Here is a 15,079-nt window from a genome sequence, read left to right as displayed (position 1 = left end):
CTAATGCAGCCATTGCAGGACCACCAGCATTCTCTCTCTCAGTCAGTCCTACATGCAACACCACATTCTCCTGACTTTGTACCACATCTTCCACTCCCTCACCAAGCAAACCATCCTGCACACACTCCTACATACACGCTGCATACATATACAGCCAAACTGTGCCCCTGAATGGCTCCATTAGTAAATTAGTAAGAACCTAATTCCCACCAAGGGGCAAAAACCGGCGCTCACAATGAGGGAAATATAGTATAACAATAGCAAAGGTCTAAATAAACCTACACTCTATTGGTACAATCATATCATAATATAACATAGTACCATTAGTATTATTTTATCCACTCCCCACTGCATCTAGTTCAGGGCCTATTACAGACCCCACAATAAAACAACAGAATATATACATAGAAGAAGAGCGCTGTGGAGAGTAGGAAAAATAATATATATATATATATATTAATAATCTAATCACTCTACCAAAACTAGATAAAATATCAGATTGGTTCTTATAATAAAATACACTTTATTACCTACAGATAGATATTACATGTAAAAAGACGATAGTAGACACGCACAGTGCAATCAACGCAGTGAGTAATTGTACTATACACCAGCGGCGAGGTCTAGCTCAATTTAGCTGTTCCTAAGACCATCTGGAGGGCATGAGAAACGGCTTATTACCGGTAAGAGAAGATTTTTTTCTTGGGTATGGACTATCGCTTTTTATTGTGCGCGCCTCCACAGAGGAGAGACAGGAAATTACACATTTGAAACGTCCACTGGAACACTTACATGCAATATCAACAGATTACTCCTAGGGACTACCTCATGACCGCTACTCTGATACATTATTACTATCTTGGGAATAATTTGTTCTCTAATTTGTCTATGGAGGATTCCAGAAGAGAATTGTGTTGAAATCTTAAGTGTATCAGGGACTTAATCAGGGACTTATAAGTTGATTAATATCCACCATTCGTAGCAGCTGCATTAACCACAGGAACTTTTCTTTCTATTGTATTGGTGTGGTTTTGTATAGAGATGCTCACTGACCCCCGTGTTTTGGTTTTGGTGTTGGATCTGGATTAACTTCGTGTTTTGGTTTTGGCAAAACCGCCCTCGTGTGTTGGTTTTGGATCCCTATTTTTTTCTAAAATCCCTATATTTTTTTGGCTAAAATAACATATCTTGGCTCCTTTTTTTGTTCCTACATTATTATTAACCTCAATAACATTAATTTCCAGTCATTTCCAGTCAATTTTAGTCAAGTGACAAGAACACTGCTATCCCTGTTTCTGTGTGAGCAATGGCACTGAGCAATGGCACTGGAGACTGGAGAGTGACAGGAACACTGCTACCCCTGTTTCTGTGAGAGCAATGACACTGGTTCTCCTGGGGAGGAAGGTACTTATGAAATCCAAAACCCGAGAGATCCGATAACACAACAATGACGTTTTGCCTCGATTCAGGTCCGAGGACACGCGAAAGTACCAAGCCGGCTCGCGAGCCTACTCGGATCCCCTAAGTTTCAGAAAACCGAGCCCGACCATCTCTAGTTTTGTATAGATATTTATATCTTTTATATGTAACATCTATTTGTAAGTAATAAAATGTATTTTTATCAGAAGAACCAATCCCTTATTTTATCTAGTTTTGGTAGAGTGATTATTACAATATATATATATATATATATATATATTTTTCTTTTTTTTTTCTTTTGTACTCTCCGCTGTTCTTCTGTGTATATATTCATATATTTCATTAGTAAATTACCCAAATACTAAAGCTATATAAAAAATGTATTTAAACTAGGTAACAATTTAAATAAGTAAAACTAAAAACTCTTTCTTTCACTATAGTTTTCAATGCAATTACTAAATTTATAGAAAAATATTAAAGTAGGTTAAAATTTAACTAGCTAGAACTAAGCAATTTCAATTGAATAGTAATAAAAATACAAATCCTCTTCTCTGTTGCTGAAGTTTCCGGTGACTGTTCTAATATCTCAGGTGACAGTTGAATGAGATGCATTGAAAAAAATTGTTGTTTTATATAGTCTGGACTATACCGCTATCTTTTTCTACAGGGACTGCTTATTAATAAAATCTTATGAAAAAAATAATATAATAATTTTTTACAGAGACTTTTAATACACTTTACTTTATAAACATACTACCATTTCATATTTATAATTTTTCATAAAAAGATTGCTCAAAATTGATGTCTACCTTAAAACTCTAAAACCACCCTCTTAGGTGCAAATGAAAAAAGGCGATTTTCAACAATTGAATATGTTTTTTTAGCCCATGATGTATTATTTCTATGGGGTTCCTACGATTTGGCAATTTTTTTGGTCGTTAATGCAGTACAATAGTACAGAATAGTGCAAAATTAACACATGCGCTAAAACGCGTAAAAAGTGTGCAGTAAGGCGTATTATAAGCTAATCGAATACCCCCTATGTGTCAGCATATACATAAAGGAGAAGTTTATGCACAATATGGATATTGGGATGTATATGTATTGTGTACATTGGACTTTGGCTGCCATCTCAAATGATTTTATTCACTTGTAGACATTTCTTTAAATTAAAGAAGCGCAACTTTTTCTCTTTCACTAATTTCTAGTACTAAAAAAAAGATACTATATTTTGTGGACCTTTTTGCAGGATTTAAGGTCTACATACAGGGCTGGTACAAGGTTGCTCAATGCCCTCTGCAAAGATTCAGCCCACCACCTCTCCTCCCCCCAATACTCCCTTCCCAGCCCCATCACACATAAAAATAATAACTCTTACCTCCTCCTGGCTCTCTGGCAAAGCTGCCATTCAGATGATGTCCAGACATACTGAGGTCTGCTGCAGAACGCTGTCTAGGTTTCACTGCTTCCCAGGAGCAAACGCAGGATATCTAGAGGGGAGGCTCCAAATGTTAGATTTCAGAACAAAACAAAAAATAAAACTTGACATTGTTAACCTATTACACACTGACATGTCCCAGCTGCCCACCAACTTTTCTGCCTATTAGCTATTCTCACATATGCCACACCTTGCCCAACAGCTTTCAACTACCTGTATAACACCAGATTTATTCACATGCTCCCCTGCCGACTGGCTTATCTCTCACATACACCCCTGCCCTAGGCTTCCTGGCCAGCTTTTATTCACAAATGTCCCTCTTGCCACAGCTTAATGTTTAAGCAACCATTTATTTTTTTAGTATTTGCCCACTACTTGGCTCTCCTCTATTGCTATCTGCTTAGTAATATTAATTTTACATCTACAGAATACATTAACACATGCAAATAAATAGAGAAAGGTAATCTAAATGACATAGATAATGTGTTAATGTATTCTGTAGAAGTATGCACATGCACAAAGCCATTTTACTATACTACCATATAGTAGAACAGCTGACGTCATTGGGGTCAAACTCTAAAATCCTAGGCTTTTTAGAGCTTGTTGAATTTTTCCAGACCACAGTCCCCATTGAAAATCATGGGGAATGCGGTTTAAATAGAAACTTAGCCTAATACTGGAGATATCTGATACTTTAGATTCTAATTACCATTTATTTAGTTCATTCTACAAAATGACAGCTAGAATCTGATTGGTTGCTATAGGCAACATCTCCATTTTTTTCAAACCTGCAGTTTAGTAAATCTAGCCCTATGTCTATATGTTTTGGTGTTTTTTCTAGTGTTTCATCATGTTGAGGACTATCTTTACCTATTGTGAGAAACACCTCTTATATACTATGTTCTTGAACAATTAGCGCTTAAAGGTACACTATTATCCATTTCATTGTTAATTTGTCTGGTAAGTGGTGGTACCTTGGGCGTTTTTTTGCCAACATCAGCACCAGTCTTTGTCACTAATGCTTATCGATTAAAATATATTCCTCACTAGGAAGATAGTCCATATATGGGAGCAAACTCTTACTAGTCATATACCTTAGAAGTGAAATATGTTAGCTTGACTATGTGCGCTGGAATATATTTGTATTCGTTTTGCATACGTTGTGTTTCCTCGGCAGCAGTGTATATTATATATATTTATATTTATTGCTCATCTATTATTAATCCAGCTAATCTGTGTGCACCTAGCAATAGTGCACACAGCATTGACCGTGTACTAGAAGGGATGGAGAGCACCCAGAACTGTCTAAAATGATAGCTGTCAGAGATAGCCTCTATTGGGTCCTTTCTCTCGAGCCCTGGCACCTGTCTTAAGTGGGTATCGATCGATAGAGAGACAGACAAAGTTCAGTTGTAAGGCTGAAACTCCATCTGGTTCTGACCAGCCCCCAGTCAGAGTATCTTTATTTATACACAGAAGATGGCATAAAAAGATGTATGGTTACACAACAAAACAGCAGTTTGACATTTAGGATCAGCAGATGTTCTTGTTTCAGTCGCGCAAACCTGAGGCGGAAATGGCTGCGGTTTCAAAGGTGTGGGGTTTTCACAGGAAACTGCTAGATGTGCAGACTTCTTGAGAACATGTGAAACAAAGCAGAAGAACAAGAAGTCAAGTATCGGTTACATGGTAATGCTCTGCAGAGCCCTGCAGATTGTTGCTCAGACATTAATTATACAAAATGTATCATTTTTCAGAAACTGATTAAATGGATATCTCTCACATAAACCCCTCTTTTTATCATTTTTATAATTATCCTGCCTATCCTTTTGGTGTGCACAAAGTATTCCTGCACCTGACCTACTTCATTCAATTCAATGGAACCCCTAACAGGCCCTTAGAGGATGGTAAATGTACATTCAGCCAGGTCTATAGTTTATGTACACCTGGGTTCTTGAAAATAATAAAACATAAGGGAGAACCTTTTTAAGTATGTAACTTATTCAGAGTCTAGTGAGAGCGAGTTGGACCTGGGTTTCTGGATCGGACTTTAGATGTTTCTTAAGTGACCTTTTTATCTTGATATCTTTTTTGCATCTTTTCAAACAGCATTGGAAAAAACATAAGCTTAGTTTAAAAGCAACATATAGTATCAATATTGAAATGCATATCTTGGCTATCCATATTGAAACATACATTTATAGTTATTGCAAAACACAGAATGAACACACCCTTCATGATTGATCCTGAGCCACCGTGGCCTTTTTACAGTGGCTGGCGTGGATCCAAGGATCTTTCCCCTCTAGTTTCACTGAAGTGGGTGTGGTCAGCAGGACTTGGTATGGTCCTTCAAATCGTGGTTCCAGAGCCCTCCTGACGTGTCTCTTCACAACAACGTAGTCTCCCGGTACTAAGACATGTGTTCCAACACAATCCTCTGGATCTGGGATAGAAGAGAAAACTCGAGAATGTGTATTAGTGAGGGACTTCTGCAATTCTTTCACATAATTAGTCAGTTCACCTTGGTGTTTTACCATAGATTGAGGAAAATAACACCCTGTTTTTGGCGGCCCCCCAAATAATATCTCATAGGGGCTTAGCCTGTGTTTTTTGTTTGGTGTCGTCCTGACTGAGTATAGGGCAAGGGGGAGGCACTGTAACCAGGGCATTCCTGTGCTTTTCATGGCTTTTTGTATCTTAAGTTTCAGAGTGCCGTTTAATCTTTCCACCTTGCCACTACTCTGTGGATGGTAGGGGGTATGGAATGCCTGACTGATCCCCAAATCTGACATGATAGTTGTCATTACTTCACCCGTAAAGGTGGCGCCCCTGTCTGATTCTATCACTTCTGGGACACCATATCTGCATACTACTTCTGACAGTAGTTTCTTTGCTGTATTTTTTTCTGTGGCTTTAGCTACTGGCCAGTTTGAGAATAGGTCAATGACCACTAGGACGTATTCATATATCCCACATTTGGGTAACTGTATATAGTCTATTTGTATAAGTTGGAATGGGTAGAGAGGTTTTGGGGTTACTCTGAGGGGTACGGTCACTGTGTGACCAGGATTGTTTGTGTTACAGATGGCACAGGCCTTTACCAGATTACTGGCAGCAGTGCTGAAGCCTGGTGCAATCCAGTGTTTAAACACAGAGTTAATTATCCCATCTTTTGAGACATGTGTGGGGCCATGTTCTAGTGTGGCCAGTGTGGGAAAAAGGGCTCTGGGAAGACAGTGTTTGTCTGCTGATCCCCATAATCCCTTTTCAGGTTCTGCTCCTCTCTTTTTCCACTCCTCTTTTTCTGACTCTGTAGCCTGTTTTTGTTAAATTTTAAGCATATCTAGGTCTACAGGGAATGTGAGAGTGGCAGCGGTCAGTAGATAATGTTTGACCAATGGTAAATCTGCTGCTGCCTTAGCAGCTTGGTCTGCCAGTCTGTTTCCTTTTACCTCTAAGGTTTGTTCCCTTGTGTGCGCTTTTATTTTTATGACTGCCACTTCTTCAGGCAGTTCTAAAGCTGTGAACAATCTCAAAATGATGTCTGCATTTTTTATTGGTTTCCCATTGGAGGCCATAAAATGTCTGTTTTTCCAGATGCTTTGATAATCATGTGCTACCCCAAAAGCATACCTGGAATCTGTGTAAATATTAGCTGTTTTCCCTTCTGCATATTGGCATGCACTGATTAGTGCTTCTAGTTCAGCCTGCTGTGCTGAAAAGCTGGGTGGAAGGGGTTGCTGAATCAATATTTCAGTTTCAGTTGTGACTGCATACCCCGTTTTAGGGGAACCCTCCTCGTAGTACCTGGACCCGTCTACGAATAGTAGTAGGTCAGGATTTGCTAGTGGTGTTTCTTTTACATTGCCTGGAGGTGTGGTTTCCAAGTCCATTAGGGCTAAGCAGTCATGATCATTAAAACTGTGAAAATTTTTAAGTTGCATTTCCTGCCCTGTCACAGATTGTGCACTCTCTGCGCTGTCACTGTGTGCGCTGTTTGCGCTTACATCAGTGCTTAGGCAGATGCCACTGTCATTAGTGCCCGGGCGGATGTCACCGTCTTTCTTACTGCTACTCCCCTCTTTTATATCCATGCAACTTGGGAGCAATGTTGCTGGATTTAAAACTGTACATCTTTTTAGTGTGACATTCGAGGGTGTGAGAAGTGCCACTTCATATTTGGTTAGTCTGGCTGCAGAAATGTGTTTTGTTCTGGCTTGATTAAGTATTTCCATTACTGAGTGTGGAACCTGAATGGTGAGTGGGTGGTCCAACACTATGTCTGCAACTTTTTGTAGCAGTAACGCAGCCGCAGCTACTGCTTTTATACACGTGGGAGCTGCTGTTATAACAGGGTCTAGCTTTTGAGAGTAGTATGCTAGTGGTCTCTGTTTGCCCCCATGTTCTTGTGTCAGTACCCCATGTGCATGGCCATTTTGTTCGTGACAAAACATGTTGAAAGGTAGTTCATAGTTAGAGAGGCCAAGAGCCGGGACACTTGCAATCAATTCCTTTATTATTTCAAAGGCTGTTAGTTGTTCACTTGTTAGAGTGATTGGGCCTGTGGCGTTACCCTTGGTTACAGTGTAAAGAGGGTCTAAGAGTTCTGAAGCATTCATTAACCACTCCCGGCAGTAGCCAGCAAGTCCTAAAAAGGCACGTAACTGTCTCACTGTGGTGGGAGGCGGGAACTTTTGTATGGCAGTTACTCTAGAGCTTAACAGGTGTTTAGCGCCTGCTGATATGCAGTGACCCAAAAATTGTACTTGAGGTAAAGCACACTGTAATTTTTCTTTTGAGACTTTACATTTTTCTTGTGCTAGAAATTTTAGCAAACTTTTTGTTTCCTTTAAGCAAATTGTTTCAGTGTCTGCACAGAGCAGCAAATCATCTACATACTGTATTAGACGTGTATTTTCATGTTCTGGTGCCCATGCAGTTAGGACTGTATGCAGGGCTTCAGAGAAGGCCGATGGGGAAATGGCCGCTCCCTGGGGCAATCTAGTCCAACAATATTGTGCATCATCTACTGTAAACGCAGTGCATTTCTGACTATCTGGGTGTAGTGGTACAGAGAAAAATGCATTTGCTAAATCAATTACAGAAAACCTGGTAGATGATGCTGGAATGTCATTGAGTAATACATGGGGATTTGGGACAATCTCTTTTCATGTGTCCTGTCTGTTTGCAAAAGAAACATGCTCCGAGGGTTGTGCCACTAGGGTCTCTTGCCCCTCTTTTATCACTGGTAGTTTGGATAATATAAATAGGGGTTTTTTTCTTTTTCTGCTCTTCCCTATCTTCCATTACCCGTAATATATCAAGTAGGACTTCCATGTCCATACTACCTGCCTCTGGTCTGTTTCTGAATAGAGATTCTCTCATTTCTTGTTTAAGACCCATGAGAAAGGTATTTTTAGTAATTGTACTTCACGGAGTTCAGCAGTGCCGAATCCTCCATCCGTGTGATTGATTAGGCACCGATCATACCACTTACGGCAGTCTTCCCCGTTATCTTGCTTTAAGGGAGTGCCTACCGGGACTTTACGTTGTTCTGCAGCTGCCCATACATTCATTTTGGCTAAAAAGGTAGTTGCAGATTCAGATATTATCTACGGGACATTCTACATTATCTGAGTTTTTAAGGACTGCAGTTCCACTCGGGCCGATTATAATATTGGCTAATTCTTCCAAGTCTGACCATGTACAAGTGTAAATTCTATTCATTCTTCTAAAGTAGGCAAGACACTGGGTGGGATGTTTTCTGGGATCGGGACTTTTGTCACAAATATCTCTTGATTCACTCGGGGTCCATGGTCTATGTTGGACAGTTCTGCAGGGGGGTCTGCATTATCTAATGTGGTGGAAGTTCCCAAGGGGAACATATCCATGGTTAACTGTGGGGGATCACACTTCTCATCAGTGGATTCCTGGGGACGGCCACAAAATGGACAGACTTCTGAATATGGGGGGACACATCTAAAACATTTTTTACAAGTGATTCCGTAAGGGAGATCACTTTTGACTTTATTGTTGAAAGGTTTAGTATTAGGATTATATGGCGGTGGTCCGGTGACCAGAGGAAACGCCCATTGTCCATAGAAATCGGGCTGTTTCGTGGGTCTTTGTCTTAAATTCAAGTCTGATTGGTTATTAGAGAGGGGTCTTAAATCAGGGTACATGATGGGTCCTGATGGGGAGGGTGGATATGGGGGTAGAAATGTATTATTATTATTATTTGGAACACCAGGGACCCCCACCACTGGTGTTTCTTCTTCTGTATCACTTAAATTTGTCAGTTGTAACATATTACTGGGGATATCATCATCTTCTAACTGTTCTGCCAATTTGCACCACATCTGACACCTTTTAAAATATCCTTTTTCCTTTAAAACTTTCTCATTGTCTTTCACAAACTGTTTCCAGAATGCAACTTTTAATGTGCCCTCTTCAGACAGTCCTACTACTTTAAATAATTTCCTCATTCCCTTAGTGAGGTCTTTACCTCCACGTTTAGACACGTACTGTATTGGACTCAGACCGTCATATATTTCGGGTCTTTGTTGTCCCTTTATGGACCCTTTATTTCCCATTAGGAATTACCTTATGGTCCCTTTATGGACCCTTTATTTCCCATTAGGAATTACCTTATGGTCCCTTTATTTGAATGAGGATTTTTATAACAAATTTGCAGGACTTCTGCCTTTTTTAATATTTCTCACAACTTTCAATAAAATCCAACAGAAAAAGACAATTATAAACAATACTGTAACAATTTCTAAAGTGATTTCACTCACTTCTCCTATTTCAGATGTGGTCACATTAGACATTTATCATATAGATGTAATGCAGTAATTTTGTTAAACAAAAAATTCAACCTTTTAATCTACCTTGATACCCTTAATAGTATCTGTTGCCAGAGCTCAGAGATCCCCGTCAATCAGACTGAGGTACCCTCGAACTAAGACACTACCTCCTTATACAGAGACAGCACTGTAAAAGAGTAAAAATAAAGCTTTTTACTCACCAGCTGGATTTTGTTAATGTCTGTCTGTGTACAAAGAAGAGGTCCCAAAGGCGTCGAGAGGTCTGATGTATTGGGGATCCCGGCAAACGAGCCCCCACTGAAACTGTCAGAGATAGCCTCTATTGGGTCCTTTCTCTCGAGCCCTGGCACCTGTCTTAAGTGGGTATCGATCGATAGAGAGACAGACAAAGTTCAGTTGTAAGGCTGAAACTCCATCTGGTTCTGACCAGCCCCCAGTCAGAGTAGCTTTATTTATACACAGAAGATGGCATAAAAAGATATATGGTTACACAACAAAACAGCAGTTTGACATTTAGGATCAGCAGATGTTCTTGTTTCAGTCGCGCAAACCTGAGGCGGAAATGGCTGCGGTTTCAAAGGTGTGGGGTTTTCACAGGAAACTGCTAGATGTGCAGACTTCTTGAGAACATGTGAAACAAAGCAGAAGAACAAGAAGTCAAGTATCGGTTACATGGTAATGCTCTGCAGAGCCCTGCAGATTGTTGCTCAGACATTAATTATACAAAATGTATCATTTTTCAGAAACTGATTAAATGGATATCTCTCACATAGCCTTGCCCCTTGCATGCTAGTTATGTCCACTCTGGGAAGGGATGGTGTGGAAACCACCTTCTAGAAATCCAGAGTTTGCCGTTTCCCTCCTACCAGTTAACCGCAACTTAAACTGTTTTAAAGCTGCAGCACCTCTGCTCCTGGACGGCTTTCTCACTACTAGTGATCATCAACGCAACGAAAATAGTAAATCAGATAAAGAAATCACGAGGATTTTCTAGACACCAGACTCCTGAACAGAAGATGATTTACATCTTGCATATTGTTTATGTGACCGGGTATTTTCTATTCTGTTCTGAGTATAGAGAAGTGGATCCCAAACTTTCTCAGTTAGTGGCACCCATCATCATCATCACCATTTATTTATATAACGCCACTGATTCCGCAGCGCTGTACAAAGAACTCATTCACATCAGTCCCTGCGCCATTGGGGCTTACAGTCTAAATTCCCTAACACACACACATAGACTAGGGTCAATTTTGATAGAAGCCAATTAACCTACCAGTATGTTTTTGGAGTGTGGGAGGAAACCGGAGCACCCGGAGGAAACCCACACAAACACGGGGAGAACATACAAACGCCACACAGATAAGGCCATGGTCGGGAATTGAACTCATGACCCCAGCGCTGTGAGGCAGAAGTGCTAACCACTTAGCCACCGTGCTGCCCTCACCCCATAGGGTCTCCATAATTTTTTCAAGGCAACCCTAAGTCAAAATAATTACCAAGTAGTCCCCTCCCCCCTTCCCTGCCTTGCTTACCCAGCTTACCACCAGCCCTGGCCGCGGCACCCCAGGTAGCCGCGGCGCACAGTTTGGGAACAGCTGGCCTAGAGAGTAGAAATCCCAGGGATTTACTGCCAGAGGTCAAAGCTTTCAACCTGACAAGATTGTGGAATTTCTGCTGGGGCTATGAAAGTAGCAATCCCGAGGTGCTGTCATTCATTGTCAGACAGTTTCTCACAGCAGGAAAGTGGTTATAGTGCTGACTGATACATCTTCTCATGTGTTTTAGTCTGATATTACTATCAGACATATCCCCTTTTAAATTAAACCTTGTTTTTTTATGTGTTGATTGGGGTCTGAATTACTTAATTTCTTGTTGAATATATCAAATCGTGTTACCATTAGCCAAAACCAAGAATTATTCCCTAATTAATGATGTTTTATTGAAACGGTACATACTTTTGATATCTTTTGACATCTAATTATAAAGCATGTACTGTATACTTATATTGTTTTTTTTACCTCTTCCTGCTCCTCACTTCACTCAATCTACTCCCCACCACCATTCCCTGCCACGGGTGTATACCAAATCTAATGTGACTCCCTGTGTTGTGCCAGCTGCAGAGGATTTCACTTCCTGTTCCGTGACCACGGACACAGCTTAGAACTGTGATGAACTGTGTTGTGAGAGGGGGTATTAGTGTATGTGGGGTAAGAGAATTGGTGTATGTTGGGTGTATTGCTGTAATATAGGGGTCTTGGTTGCTTTATCTAATGATGAGGGTATTGCTGTTTGCTTTTTATTGATGTAATGGGAGTGCTAATAATGTACGGGTCATTAAAGGAAATAGGCCTGTTTGCTATTGATTTAATGTTAGCAGCTTAGAGTGTTTACTATACTTGCCTACTCTCCCGGAATTCCTGGGAGGCTCCCGGACTCCCGGAAGAGTAGGCAAACCTCCCACATTTGCCGAAATTCACAGCATTGAATGGTGGGGGCGTGGGCTTTATCACATCTTTAAGCCCCGCCCCGCTATTCAATGCCGTGAGCTTCAGCATTTTATAGTGGGGGCGGGGCTATGGTGACTCGACAACGTCACCACACCCTCTCCTACCCCCTGTCACATGACTTCTTCCTGGGGGAGAAATTTTAAAAGTTGGCATGTATGGTATTTATTAGTTGCTTGGCTTTCCAAAATGTAACCAGTATATATCCCTTTTTCATACAGAGCCCAGGATCTGGACAAATAGCAACTGATAGAAAAAACAGCAGAACACACATCCTGCAGAAAACAGTCCAACATAGAGAGTGATCTACAGTAAACACAATTTATGTATCCTCTGTGAGGTAATACCACTAATTATTGGAATAGATTAGTGTAAAGTGACCTATGCAGGAACCCACTGTACGTCACTTATGACAAGAGAGAGTAGTACACAAGAATAAAATATGCAACAGAGACAGTACCAGTCACACTATCAGGAAGCACTGTCTAACAAATGTGTATGTATATAAACTAGATATACATAAATATATATAATGGTTCCTCCCCAGTGTAATCTGTGCTTTTTTATTTTTTTTGTAAGTCTGACAGAGAGCTGTAATGTCAGTTAAAGAAACCGTTAGTAAAGCCTGGGAAACAGTGAGGAATACACCTACAATGACGCTCCTCCTTCCTCTTACTCAGCTTCACAAAATGGTGCCTGTATACACAAAACCTGGTAGGAGCTGCAATAACAACAGTTCCCTACCAGTAAAATTGCCGCTGCTACCTGCATGTCCAGTCGCTGTCTGTGTCCTCATCAGTGTCACTGGAACAGGTGCGGGCTTAGACTGCCGACAGCACCGTCTTCGCTGTGCAAGGGGAGACTGGTGCTGCAGCCGCTGTTCCTGGCACGGCCCGAACTCACACTGGAGTGGGTTCCTGGACACTATTATAGTGTCAGGTAACCCTTTTACCTGGAGTCCACACTACCTCAGGGAGGGCGGCACCTAAGTGCTGTCAGCGCTCTCACTGAGTACTGCCGCGGCATTCACAGTATGAAAACCTCAATGATGAGGCTAAACATAAACTTATTTTAAATAAAAATTAAGACTTGACGAAAAAGCTGCCTTACTCGTTAGGCACTATTAAACTACTGACAGCTTCCTGCTGGAGGGGGCATAGAGGGGAAGAGAACAGGCTAGACATATTTCTAGTGCTATTACATCCACAGCGCCCTCTATACGCCAAGGTGAGCAGTGTCCCCCAACTGCAAGTGCAAGAGAAATATGTCATAATTGCCAACTTTGTGACCTGTCCCTCGTGAGATCCTGGAGGACAGGTCATGTGACAGGGGTAGGAGGGGGCATGGCGATGTCGTCTTGGCACCACCATATCCGCCCCCACTATAAAGTGGTGATATTCACAGCATTGAATAGTGGTGGCGGGGCTTAATGACGCGATTAAGCTCAGAAATTGTGAGCCTCCCGGAAATATAATAAAGTATGAAATATATATGTGTGTGTGTGTGTGTGTATATATATATATATATATATATATATTTATATATATATATATATATATATATATATATATATATATATATATATATATATATATATATATATAAATAAACAAAGGCGCCTATGGTGTAGTATTTTAGGGAATATAGTCCCAAAATCCAAAGTGTGTGCATATGCGTACAAATGTTAACTTGAAGCATGCTCATCAGTACACGGAGCCTGGGTACTTCACTGAGGTCATATAGATCTACTCAAGTCTTGTATACTCATGTGAAGAGAAGAGAAAACCAAATAGTGCAATAGCGTCAAACAAGTGGGACCAATATATACCCAGCCACCCAGATTGTGTGTACCAGAAATATATAATAGAACGCTAATATGTTAGATTGCTTTATGTAGCTGGAATTCTCCCTTCTTCAATTCACTCCATCACAGGTTTAGGACAGGCAAACCAAAAATAAATAAAGGTCCCATATAGTGTAGTATGTTCAAATAAAGTTCTGAAGAGCTGCAGGGAGCTTACCACCACTTGAATCCTTTGACACCTGGATCCATTGAAATGGGAGATAAGGATTCTACTTGGGATACAGATAAGTTTGATTTTATATTTCTATTGTGAGTGTGATTCTTATTTTGTGAATAAATTATATTTTATTTGAACATGCTACATTATATGGGATCATGGGAATTATTTTCCACATTTCATGTACCTATATATTTTCCAAACAGGTCCCAGCATTCCAGGATCCATACAATAATCCAGAACCAGGTTGTGACAGCTGCAATAACCGGTGAGTGAGAGCAACACCATTTTAATATATAATATGTCATATCTAAAGAGGAGCAGCCACAGTACATGTTGGCCACGTCCACATCGCTGTGTCAGCAGCGAACATCCCTTTTCCTATTATGTGTGGAGGGAGAGGGGCAGAAAGTTACTGTAAAAGAGCTCCAAACTCTTCTTGGCGGCCCTGAGCATAGTGCTGATGGAAGGAAAGGCACCCGACACGCATGTCTCAGTCTATAGCTCACTTCACTATATCTTGTCTGGCTGAAAAAAGTTATACCTCACTTATTAAAAGCTGCCGCTGATTGCAGTGTACAATTCCCCATAATTCAGTTTTAGAGAGAGAGAGAGAGATCAACTGCGGAAATGTTTCCGGACCACTAGATAATTCAATAACGGAACACTACAATTCCCAGAAGTCCTTCTGTCCAGTATTAATATTGTACAACTTTGTTTAGAGAACAAACGCACTGCTTCATTTAGCATAGTAATGCGCAATCGTTAGACCACAAGCTGTTGTAGAACTACAAATTCCAGCATACCTTGCCAGCCACAACATTCTCACGTTGACAAGAGGGGGGCTGAGGGCATGTGGTGATATTT

At 40.6% G+C, this 15,079-nt stretch overlaps 1 protein-coding gene and 1 long non-coding RNA gene across 8 annotated transcripts in view; one reads left to right on the top strand and one right to left on the bottom strand.

Moving 5' to 3' along the window:
- Positions 1 to 15,079, bottom strand: part of LOC142109645 (uncharacterized) — a 223,083-nt gene that overhangs the window by 76,072 nt on the left and 131,932 nt on the right. The window contains exons 1-2 of one of the 7 annotated variants that reach the window (XM_075193711.1): positions 12,957 to 13,262; positions 2,798 to 2,909 (exon numbers count right to left, since the gene is read on the bottom strand). The exons of 3 other annotated variants lie outside the window; for them this stretch is intronic. The gene's annotated coding sequence lies outside the window, so the exon portion shown is untranslated. Of the gene's footprint in view, positions 1 to 2,797; positions 2,910 to 12,956; positions 13,263 to 13,301; positions 13,327 to 15,079 lie in introns of those variants that run through there. 3 more of the 7 variants (XM_075193713.1, XM_075193712.1, XM_075193717.1) reach the window with 3 other exon arrangements.
- LOC142109650 (uncharacterized) overlaps positions 12,335 to 15,079 on the top strand; it is a 32,345-nt gene continuing 29,600 nt past the window's right edge. The window contains exons 1-2 of the long non-coding RNA XR_012680423.1: positions 12,335 to 12,531; positions 14,419 to 14,480. This is a non-coding gene — a long non-coding RNA (uncharacterized LOC142109650). The remainder of the gene's footprint in view (positions 12,532 to 14,418; positions 14,481 to 15,079) is intronic.

The sequence above is a fragment of the Mixophyes fleayi genome (genome assembly GCF_038048845.1).
Source record: "Mixophyes fleayi isolate aMixFle1 chromosome 2 unlocalized genomic scaffold, aMixFle1.hap1 SUPER_2_unloc_4, whole genome shotgun sequence".
Lineage (NCBI taxonomy): Eukaryota > Metazoa > Chordata > Amphibia > Anura > Limnodynastidae > Mixophyes > Mixophyes fleayi.
This window is presented reverse-complemented; position numbering and strand designations above follow the sequence as displayed.